Source organism: Bidens hawaiensis, unplaced genomic scaffold, assembly GCF_021521415.1.
Source record: "Bidens hawaiensis isolate Kalapana, Puna unplaced genomic scaffold, B.hawaiensis_p1.1 tig00023849_1, whole genome shotgun sequence".
NCBI lineage: Eukaryota > Viridiplantae > Streptophyta > Magnoliopsida > Asterales > Asteraceae > Bidens > Bidens hawaiensis.
The window spans coordinates 213,738-226,533 of record NW_027493757.1 but is presented as its reverse complement, the minus strand read 5'-3'; the positions used below and the strand labels follow the sequence as shown (position 1 = coordinate 226,533).

The window sequence follows — 12,796 nt, the reverse complement described above, 5'->3', positions numbered from 1 at the left end:
ATAATTTAGGGTGACCGAAAGAACTGACCCTGTTAGGATAATCTACGTCCCCTCTTAGGATAATCTACAGTAATTCAGGATAAAATGGTAAAACTTAAATGACGGCGTATAGAATTAATTTTAAATTTAAACACGAAGCACAAGACATATTGGTGTTTGGAGTTTCCCCGTTTTAAGTCACACGCACCCATGTGTTGACTAAAAAATGGGGTTCTAAAGTCTAAACATAGATATTAAATTGTATGTAGTCATAACTGTCTGACTTGGGTTTTATTACATTCAAATACACACCCAAAGTCATGGCAGTAGCTTATACCAGCAAATCGGCATACTTACAGTCATTAATAGAAGTGTTCAAAGAAAACGAAAAATCGACTCATCATCAAAATAACAAACCAGACGAGCAGTCAATGATTTGACTTTTATGAGGTTGTCATACTTCTACGAAACTGATTTAACTTAACAGATCCGGTTTATGTATTGTTAGTTGCATTATTTCCCGGATAATGTCCTAGTATACATACATGCTCAACAACATTTAAAGTACAAGCATTTATGACTCAGAAGGTTTCTTAACCTGACGCAAGGGGACCGAGTTTTCATAGCAATGGTAGAACCCATAATGAGGAAACCTCTCATACCAAGTTTCCTGCTGAACATGTGTGTCCCAGTGTTGACCGCAGCTGCTCTTGCCATACTTGTGGACCCAACCCGAGCCGTTGTGACCTTCACCCCAGGTCTTGTTCCATCGTTCACCATGCGCACCTTCCCACCATGTTTCTCCTTGTTTCACACCATGCCCGTTTTGGTCAAAATGCTCGTCCCATTTGTCGCCCTACCTGTCGCCATCTGAACGCTCGGCCCATTTGTCTGTGTACTTCACACTGCCACCCTGTCCATCGTACTTCTCACCCCACCTGCCACATCATCAAACATGTCTCTGTGTTAACTCATATATACAACTGTAAACGAACTGGACTTTCATGTTCATTTATTTAATAAACAAGCAAACACGAACTAAAGAACCCGTTTGTTTAATAATTAATGTTCTATTGTGTTTTTGGTTAAAGTTAAACAAGCAAGCACAAACATGCACTCTTGGGTCATCTATGTTTCTGAATGTTCCTTTATCTTTATTCATTTAAATTTGTTTATATTCTCGTTCGTTTATAATGCCCTGCTTGGGTGCGCGCATATAATGTGTATATGTGTGAACCCTCAGGTGGGCTAAAGTGAAATTGCACTAATTTTGACGTTATTTTACTAATCTCGTGAAAATAACGTTAAAAGTGGCGGAAGGTTAATCAGGCATCATGTGGTAGCGTTGATAGCCGAAAGACAACGGTACATGCACCAATCGGCCGGTGTCCCAATGGTTGAGTGTTATGTGCCTTATGTCCAAGGCTTGATGCAAAACTACCATCGAGCTGGGGGTCTCACCGGAAGCAACCTCTCTATTCCTACGGGGTAGAGGTAAGGCTGTCTACATCTTACCCTCCTCAGACCCTACCATAGCTTTGCTATTGGTGGGATATACTGAGTACGATGATGATGATGATGATGATTCTCGTTCGTTTATGTTTGATTGAGTTCGTTATGTATGCTTGTTAATATATTCATTTAAAACTTTTGACCAATTACAACTTAGTCTAGTTTAATAATTTTTCAGGCAACACATTGTTCTTCTATAGCTTTTAACTGGTTTTAGTTCAGTTACGCTCGTTCATCAATTCATCTATGTTCAGTTATGTTTGTTCGTAAACCATCCGTTTATACTATTAACGAACGAACACAAATGAGCACGGACATGTTCACTTTCTTAACGAACAAACATGAACACAAAATCTGTTCGTTTTATTGTTTAATTGTTTTTTGGTTAAAGTTAAACCAACGAGCACGAACAACTTAATAAACGAAAAAATATATAAAATTCATATATGCCCATCTTTAACTTCAACTTTTTTATATTTATCCCTTTTTAACTTTTTACCATAAACATTATTTTTCTCAAAATATTATAATTAACCTTTTTTGCTTTCTTTTATAGCATACATACATTCGAGTTCGATTATTTGATTCGAACATACATATTTGATTGTTCAAAAAATATGCTATCTACAGAAGAGAAGAGGAGAGGCGACGATTCACGATTCAGTTCACTTGCTTATCATTGATGTCAATCAAAATCCAACAAATAAAACATAAATAATGAAAAGGGGTAGAATGGTCATTAGGTAAAAATTATTTAAGTTGGGTAAATATGAAAATTTTCAAGTTTGTAAGGGTATGTATGATATTAATCTATAAGTATACGGGTGGTCGAGTTCAGGTAAAGATGACGTTATTAACACACATAAATACTATAATTAACCAATGTTAAAAGAAGTCAAATAATGAAATAAGCGATTGTAATGTAATACCTTTCATGCCAAACATGAGCATGACCCGCCTCTAGCTTTGTGGTCGGGTCAATGCTGCACCACTTATGAGCCCACTTCTCGGCTTGACCGGCACCATAATGCTCAAACCATTTTTCCTGCCACACGTCACCTTTTCCATTCTTTCCCCATTTATCTGCAGTCTTTTCAATATGCAAACACCCTTCAATCTGCACATAAACAATGATGAAAACAACGCATAAATGTATAACTATAATACACAGTCAGCATTTGTCGAAACAATGCATGATTCCATACCTCTGACATTGACTCTTTCCAAAACTCACGCCAAACGTTCCCAGAAGCATCACGACCCGACTTTTCAGACCCGAGTTCCTTATAACCAAACTCATCAGCAGCTTCCCAGTACTTCTCTTCCCATTCAACCGATTTACCAGCACTAACACCCCGAGTCAACGTCCACTTGCAAACAACTCCATCTGCTCTCACTTCCGTCCCGGTTTCTTTCCACCATTTTGACCCTTCAGGATTAGCCCCATGAGACGACACTGAATCAACATCAACTTCAGCAAGTGCATGAGCTGCATCTTCTGGATTTGTCAAAAAACGTCCTGTTTTTCGACCTCCATTAGTGACTGAAACGGTGGAAGTGAGGGATTGTACGTTTTGCTTTCGAAAGGTAGAGACAGATGGGTTATGGAAGGTTCTAACTCCATCACAGGGTTTGGTTGATTGGGATATGGTGACGTTCGTGTGCTTGATGCTGCTGAGTTGGCTTCATCGTCTGCGTTTGAATCAGAAGGCGGTATCCATGACCAGAAATTGGGACCTGGTGTTCCGATACTGGCTGAACCTGATAAAAGCAGGAATGTTATACAGTTACAAACAAACAGACATACCTGGTATAAACTCACTCGTAGCGGTAATAGAAAGTGTGACAACTGACAACAGCAAAACAAAAGTAAAATAATAGCGGTAAAACTACATATAACACAAAATGGTGAGAAAATAAACCCTCATTGTTGTAAAGATCGGCTACCAGTCGGTATTTGGTGAGTTACCGACTAAATTTCAGCTAATCGGTCACAATAATTGGTAGTCGGTCAAATTTCGATCAAAATCGGTCATATGTGGTCAAAATCTTTGAAGTATTTGAAAATTTATATTACAAGTAAAATTTAATTTTGAAAACTTAGATATAAAATTTCAATCCTGATAATCTCTAGCCGGGACTATGGGTGCAAACGAACCTAACGCCCACGAGCTACTCGAAATCGAATTGACAAAAGGCTCGAATCAAGCCCAAGCCTCAAATAAAGCTCGTTTAACCCAAGCTAGAACCTTGTATGGGAAACTCGTTTAGGCTCGTCGAGTCTTAACGAGTTGCCTTGTGTATTTTACTGTTTTACCTTTTTGGACTTCAATGTATCAATTTCATACTGCACAACCGAGCTCGAGCCGTGCTTTGGCTCATTTAAAGTACTCCACGATCTTGAGCCAAGTCTGTGCTCGTTTAAGGTCTTTCTCAAAACATATAAAAATAATTAAAAACATATATACATAAATAATAAAGGAGCCAAGCCTGATCTTGAAAAAACGAGTCATGAAGCTTTAGAAAAAGAGCTCGAAACGGTTTACATCCCTAATCAGTATCCCACGGCCTAACGAGTTCTAGAACATTGTAAAACTATAGAAGTAGCATATAACATAGGACACGAATTCATCATCACAGTTCCTTGTTAATTATTATTATGAATTTCAATACATCAAAACAAGAATTACCCTGTTGCCGATTGGATTGATCCTCGGCAGCATTCATCTTCAGCAGCGTAGTGGCAACCGCAATGGCAGCAGCGGCCCGATCAATGACCTGAATGGTCTGCACTCTATCCCTCTCCTCTTTAGGCACTTGCAATATCTTCATAAACTCACTGCTCTTCATCTCCAAATCATCATTTTCTTTATTCTCCGTGATCTTGTTGACACGAACGGGTCCAATGTGAACAACAACAGGGTCGCCGGTGGGTGGAGGAATATGTGACGTGGAGTGAAGGTGAAGGTAATGTCAAGTCTGGAAGCCATGGTGGTTCTAGATGATCATGGTGTGATCTTGGAAATGAATATCAATAGAAAGAGAAATAAAAAAAACATAAACATTTGCTTGAATTTCAAGGAATGAATAAATGAGTGAACATGTTCTCACTACAACTCATTCTCCTGGTTTTAAAAACTAACTAGTGATTTAATCCTATCAGCTAGGTCAAACTCACACGCTAAGCGTTGAGTATTTTGGATGTGAATTCAGTCGGTTTTAGTTACATACGTTACCGTATCGAAAATAAAACCAAAATATTCAATGCTTATTTGTTCGGTAAACTCAGATCGTCGTAAAACCCAAATGTTGTCGGTCCAGGGCATTGAGAAGGTAAATCGACACGAATTCGGTCGGTTTCAGTTACGGTTATGAGCTTAATAAACGGAAGAAATACAAAGATCGAGGTGGGTCAATGGGTTGTCGTCAGTCAGTAAACTTGGGTGTTGGTAAAACCCGAGCGTTGAAGTTGTGAGTCTGCGACTTCGGTCAGTTTCCTCTACGTTCATTACCGTACATAATTAAAACAAACAATAAAACAAAAAATTGATGTTTGGTTAACTTCAATTACGGTTGTTACGGTACCGTAACTAAAAACAGAAAAAGGAAACAAAAAAAACAAATGACCATTACGGTGCTGTCAAGTGGTCCAATTAGAACTTAGCGACACTAAATTCTTCAATTGTATATAAGTAGTTCTTCTACCCGGCGCATTGCGCCTGGGTAAAACTCCAACGTTGAAACTCGGGCATTAGTAAAACCCAAGCGTTACAATGATGAGTCGACACGAATTCAATCAGTATCGGTTACATTCGTTAGGGTATAAATATCGTTGGTAAAGTTTGAGCGTTAAAGCCCAAAAAATTAATTCGTCAAATTAACATATAAGAAAACAAAATATTTAAAACGAGGTTTATATGGTCAGCAAACCCGGGCTGTGAAAAATACAAGCGTTGTCAGTCTCGGTCATTGTGTTGTAATTCGACACAAATTCGGTCGGTTTTAATTACGCTCGTTACGGCACTGGAGCTGAAAAATGAAAAAAATATATATAAATATGAAGATGGACCAATGGCCAATTGTTTTTTTGTTTTTTTTTTGGGGGGGGGGGGTTGGATGATAAAGTTGTGCGTTGGTAAACCCGAGCATAGTCAGTCACATGCGTTGAAGAGGCGAGTTTACTCGAATTTGATCGGTTTCAGTCAGCTTCAATATGGTACCAGAAGTAAAACAAAAACAAATTGACATTTGTCGGTCTCCCTTTCGTTCATTATGGTAACTGAACTAAATAAAACAAAAAAATTCGCGGACTAATACGGTGCCGCCAAGTGACCAATAGGACACTTGCGTCACCAAAGTTCTAATTTATTTATATTAGTAATAGTAATAATAATGGTAAAAGAATTTATTCGGTACATACCATAGTCATTATTCATGGGCAGATCTAGGTAATTGGGTGTGGATTTATGGGAACCCATTTATATAAAATATGAGAGTGGGACCACATATATATTGTTAGAAGAGGTGCACAAAAGGTCGGGTTCAACCCGACCCGGAACCGGTTTCTATCCGTACCCGACCCGCGGGTAGGATCAGGTATAAGATTTCTCACGGAACTGGAAATACCCGATCAAAACCCGACCCTACCCTACCCTAAACGCGAAAAAAACCCGGAGGAACCGGTCAAATACCCGACTATATCGGGTTTAAAAAATACCCGTTTTGTGCACGTCTAATTGTGAGTAAGATAAGGAGAGATAGGTTAACCTTTGTAAAAAAACGTTTTGGTCATTATTTTGAGGAAAAAAAGATGATCTTTAGTAAAATCTCAATCTTGGTATTGTGATCAACTCGAACCGTCCAACCGACCAGAACCATCAAACTAACCGTCAGAACGACTCGAACAGTGAACCCACTTGAAAAAATTCCTGGATCTTCACTGAATTCTTTCGTACCCAGTAATATCACAATATTGGATGGCGAAGCTATTGGCACGGTATGGGGAGGACAGGATGCAGGCAAACGTTACCTCTATCCCAAATGATAGAGATGTTACTTTCAGTGAGACTCTTGATTCTAGGCAAAACCAACATGTAATGCAAAGTAACAATAGTATATTTTGATACTAGGTTAGAGCCCGTGTAATACACCGAGTGATACTAAAATAAAAACAATAAAAACAATTAATATTATAATATAAATATTAAAAAAAATGATTAGCATCTTTGTATACTACATGAAATAACCAAAACGAATGTGTGTTTGTATAACTAAATAACAAATTAATCATTTACTTTTGTCACTAAAGTAATGACATTTATATTAAAAAACATTGATCTTAGGTTGAAAGACTAAAACTGTTGCATAAATCAATACAATAGTAAACTAATAGCATTTATATTCTTAAATTAGTACTATTAAAGTGTAAAACTTGCTAAAATCTAACTCACCTGAATACAACATTAGTATTATTTCTATGTAATCCTTTGTTCAAGTTTCTTCCATGCTTTCTAACAACAATCGTGATGTTGTAATACATATAATTACAAACCATTTGCATCCACGAATACTACACGCACTAATATTATGGCAAAAAAAACATCCATGCCTGAATTAGCTAACATGGTTATGACTTTTAAATCACCTCGGAAATAAGAAGTCGAACACTCCACCATTATCTTCTGCTTGCTTTTATGTAGTACATGTTCCTTAATTATCATTGCTTTAATAACTTCAATAATAATCGCTCCTGCAAAACGGCAAGTTATGAAAAATGGAAAGTTAGTAAATGTTGTTTTATACATATATATTGCATAGATAAACAATGAAAAGCTACATTACAAGTATACAACTCACTTTTACATGCCTAAATAAAATTTTTTATGTATTTAAATTACCCAAAATACCCTTTATTGTAGCAGTGACTTCTATTAATGTAAAGAAAATGGTAAAAGTAAAACTTTATCAAGGGTTTTTCAAGAAAGATGGGAAACCAACAAAAACATAAAAAAAATAGCGGGTCACTCAACCCGACCCGTTGTGCAGTATTTTCAAAATTCGAAGGAAATTGAGAAAGGTGTTGACGAATCAATCAACCCGACCGGTTTGCAAGTACTTAAGCTAGCAGTAATAAAAAGAAAAAAATTAGCAGGTCACTCACAACATATATGCAAATATAATTACGATTAATGATTTATTTAATTATAATACAAAACAATTTGACAATACTTTTCTTCTCTATATGAAAAAGTATTTGAACACTTAAATGAAAATAATGATTTGAATCATACATTAATATTTGTTTCTTAAGAAAACAATTATGTATTTCAATAAAGTAATCGTTTTAAATTTAAATTTTGTAGGCCGGGTTGAGTCAGATTGACCGTGAACCCCTTCCCAAATTTTGACACATTTCACTATTGCTAATTGTCTAACTTTTTACAAATTTTGGGTTGAGCCATGTGGAAATTTGAAAATATTTGGTTAAATATAAAAGAGAAATTGGTGGAAATCCACTCTTTTAATATATAGGTAGAGAGTTTGAAAAGAAATAAAATTAATAAAAAATTAGAAAATGCCATGTGACACTTTAAAGACATTTGGTTAAATATAAAAGTAAATTGATGAAAATCCACTCTTTTATTATATAGGTAGAGATTTTGAAAAGAAATAAAATTAATAAAAAAATTAGAAAATGCAATGTGACACTTTCAAGACATTTGGTTAAATATAAAATATAAATTGTGGAAATCCACTCTTCTATTATATAAGTAGAGATTTTGAAAAAAAATAAAATTAATGAAATGAAAAATAAGAAAATGTCATGTGACACTTTGAAGACATTTGGTTAAATATAAAAGAGAAATTGGTGGAAATCCATTCTTTTATTATATAGGTAGATATATAGGTAGATATTTTTTTACTATTATAAATTTGTTAAAAAGGGTGAGGTTTAATGTAGGAGTGACAAGTGACAAAACACTTGTAGCATTTTATTAGAGAGTATAGATTGTTCTAATGAACGATTCAAAACTACATAACTAAATTATCTACCATTAACATAGAGTGCCAAGTAAGCATAAATATATAACTATTACCACATCATAAAAGAACAGATAGACACAATTGCAAGAAAAAACAACACGCAAAGTCGACCAAATGTCAACTCTCCCCCAAAGATCATTAATCGTAATCCTATGTCTCCATGAACTCCTTTCCTCGACTAAGTCCATAAAAGATGTGTGAATCTAAAAAAATCATGTCTAATCCTGTCACACCCCATCTAAGGCGGAAATCCCAGGCCGTGAGCTGATTGATCACAGCTCTTAAGGTACTATCATGCAATAATTAGTATGACAATATCTATTAATTAAATTCAAATATTCCAACAAGATTCAAATAAACAAAATACATCAATCCATAAATAAAACAAATAAGACAAATTCAAATTAAATCTTGATATCTCTTCTCTAGCATAATAAACTCTAAGTTTCTTCAAGAGCAATCAAATCACACGGTTACCTGCATATGTGTTGAAAATACAAATAATTTTGTCAACACGAGATTGAGTGAGTAAAACACCAGTTTAAGACACTACAATAATAATAATATATAAGAGAAAACGTAAACTGTTTCCGTGAGATAAATAATTAAGCCATAGCATATAAACAATTCACACAAACAATAAAGCTAGGGCTAAACCGTTGTCATGCGAATGGGCATTGGTTACCAAAGATGGGTTGTCGGTGAAACCATTGTCATGCGAATGGACACCGGTCACTACGACGGTCGTATGATCATACTATAATGATGGACATCTCCGAATGCGATAAAATAAAGCCAGTAAGCAAATAGCAAGTTAGACATAAACTGATACAGACACAAGAATTAAACAAGTGCACTTTTGAATACTAGATAATAGATAAATACTGTAAATACGCATATGTCGCCAAAAGGTTTAAAAACAAGTAAAATAGGGGAGTGGTTAATCACCTTAGCAAATAAGCAAAGCGGGAATGATTAGATAAGAAAACGGTAACTACGCTCTTCGGGAACTACCGACGAGAAATCCTAAGTAACAATAATTGTAGAAATAAATATGGATTGAATAAAGAAGCTAAACTAGATAGAGATTCGGGAATATTAAATGATCGAGTGATAATATGGAAGTTAAATATTACTCGGGCTTATTATCAATTTTATTACTTTGGATCATTACTTTTATTTATCAATTTTATAATAAATAGCATATCTTTACTAAAGTTATAATTATAAACAAAATACTTAAATAAATAAATATTTATAATTTTTGATAAATTATATAAAGAGGTTTGGTTTAAATGTTTATTTTAAACTAAAAATACGTTTTAATGTATTTATATACATTTTTATTATTAATATAGATTTCTTTTAAATAAATATTGTAAATAATAGATAATAGATAATAAATTATAATATTTTATATAAAATATGATCTTTTATAAAAATAGTTAAACTATATTTTTAATACGTGAATTAACAAGGTTATATTGTGTATTGTAAATTAAAACCTTATTAAAATCTTTGATAATTAAATACTTAAAATACATATATATATATATATATATATATATATATATATATATATATATATATATATATATATTCTTATATATGGTTTTAACCAACGATTGGAAAAGTGACAAGTTAATATGGCGGTTTTGTAAAAATGTTGATTCATTATTATATTTATAATATATATAAAGTGTTTTAAAGAATTAATTTAACTATATAATAATTAAAACTGATTTAAATAAAACACAACCCAAAAACGGGTCTGAAGAGACTCAAATCCGTGCCTTCCATCCCAGAAACTCATTAACACACACGCAACCAACTACGCTACCAAGCTAGTTGATATAAACATCAAATGGAAAATAAAATACACAGAAAGCTTGATGAACCAGTTTATGCGAAGAACCCTAATAAGATCAATCGCTAAATCCGTTATGAATCTATTTAATCAGTGTTAGGGCATGAATTTTATGCTGAGGATCCTTAATCCTTAAATATCTTATGGATAGATTATCCTTGAGATATGTTTCAGGTTATAAAGGATCGACGATCCTCGGTATTATTTGTTTACTAATGATTGCATTTAGTATGGTGATGTGTTAGACAGGTATGACGACTTAAAGACATGCTGACATCAATTATCCTCATGGAGTACTCTCTAGCTGGAATATGGATCCAGGATTCTTATTAAACGTAGCTAGTAATGGATGATCTCGTGTGAAGATTGATGTTTAAATATCAACAACGGCTCTTGGACTTATTCTCCCGCTTATCTCACTATCGGATTTCTGTGGCACATGGTTAATTAGCACGTTGGAAGAGAGTGGAAGACTAGCGAGATTATAGGAATAGTTGTTAGTTTGTTGTATTCATTTTTTCTATATATACGGAGTCGAGATCAACAGTAGAACACACGCAATCTCACGTATTCTAGTTGTTAAGATATTTTGTACTCACATAGCATTAGCTGATCATCAACTCCACAACATTTGTAATCACCTTTTACCATTAATATACTTGACGGTGATAGTTTTCACCGTCCGGGGGTTTTTTGTGCCGGAGATTACTATAATCACGTACCATCCGACCAACGATTACCTTGTTAATCCTTGACCGAAGCAATTCGACCAAAGATTACCCTGTTAGTTTTTGACCGGAGTAAATATTATCTTAATTAAGGGTTTTTCCCTCGTGATCAAATCCTTGTGTTCATCAAGATTTCGATTATACGTTCACTATTATCGTGTTAGCACTATACCTCACTTGACAGATTTGGATACATTATCCTTAGCCGATTTTTATCCAAAATAATTTGGCGCCCACCGTGGGGCAATTGGTGCTATAATCCATATTACTCCTATCAATTTTCGATTTTTTCATACCCATATCACTATCAATGGCCTCTCAATCAACCTCTACTTCATCAACTATGCCATCTATGGTTCCTCTCTCATCAAGGACGTTGCCGCCGATGCCTCCGTCAATCACGGGAGCACCCCGGACTGCTTTTGCTGGAAGCAAGACACAGCTTCAAGTCTTCCAGAGCTCGAGAACCACTGCTGCCACCCCGGTGGTTAGTACTAACAATGGTGTTTCATCTATGTTTTCGCAGGTTAAAGCATACATGGAGCAGAAGAACAAGACCAATCAGAGGATCCTTCGTGAGATAGAAGATCTCAGGAAGAATAAGAGGCCGGCAGAGGATCAAACTCCCCTGATACCCAGGATGCTGGATTTCACTAGTCCAGGATCCATGGCTCAGTTTACTCAAGGATCATCTATCCTTCAACAAGGATCCATGGGTCAACAAACTCAAGGATCCTCATACTTCCAGCAAGGATCATCTATCCTTCAATCAGGACACCAGGGATCCTATGATTCCCAACCTCAAGGATCCTTTTTTCAAAATCAAGGATCCTCAGGAGTTCAGAATCAACGATCCTCCGAAGTCCATAAAGGAGATATAATCCCCATGCAAACCATAGCTTCTGGAGGACCAAATCCTATTGCAAACTCCTCTTATCCCAACTACTCATCCGGGATGCCTACCTTCACCCAGCAAAGAAGTAACTCGTATGATCCTATATCCTTTAACGCTAACCGTGGTCCCATGCAGGATGCAGGTATCAACCACGCTATGGTCAAGGAGCTACAGAAGCTCAAGGATATGATATCCAGTGTTCCCGGAGTGATACGGCCTATTCCCGAGATACCTGAGGGAAGTCATAAGTTATCCAGATTTTCTCCACCTACCTGTGATGCTGAAATCCCGAAGCGATTCCAAACCCCCAACATGAAGACTTACGACGGAACCACAGATCCTGAAGAACATGTGGCACAATACAGAGAGAGAATGGAGATCTCCCGGAGAGACTCAAGGAAGCTTGCTTGTGCAAAGGCTTCGGATCCACACTCACAGGACCAGCATTAAAATGGCTGCTAAGTCTTCCTCCTTTCTCAGTTACTTCTTTTTCACATTTAGTTAACTTGTTCAACATCCAATTTTCTTGTAGTAGGAAATTTGTAAAGTTAACCAGTGATTTATACCGAGTTATCCAACCTAGTGATGAATCCCTAAGGGATTTTGTTACGAGGTTCGGCAGGGAAGCTCTAGAAACCCCTAATCTTGACATAGCTACCGCTGTTGAAGCATTCAAGATGGGACTTCCGAAGGGCTCCCTCTTTTATAATGATCTTGTGATGACTCCGTGCAGTAACCTAGATGAAGTAAGAAACAGGGCACTCAGATTCA

The 12,796-nt window shown here is 35.8% G+C and overlaps 1 pseudogene across 1 annotated transcript; it reads right to left on the bottom strand.

Moving 5' to 3' along the window:
* Positions 1–317: 317 nt before the first annotated feature.
* On the bottom strand, positions 318–4,356 carry LOC143568234 (protein LIKE EARLY STARVATION, chloroplastic-like; annotated as a pseudogene). The gene is made up of 6 exons (XR_013141544.1): positions 4,165–4,356; positions 4,038–4,070; positions 3,809–3,919; positions 2,697–3,340; positions 2,421–2,608; positions 318–917 (listed from the first exon to the last, which is right to left on the bottom strand). The product of XR_013141544.1 is annotated as a protein LIKE EARLY STARVATION, chloroplastic-like (transcript).
* Positions 4,357–12,796: the final 8,440 nt, after the last annotated feature.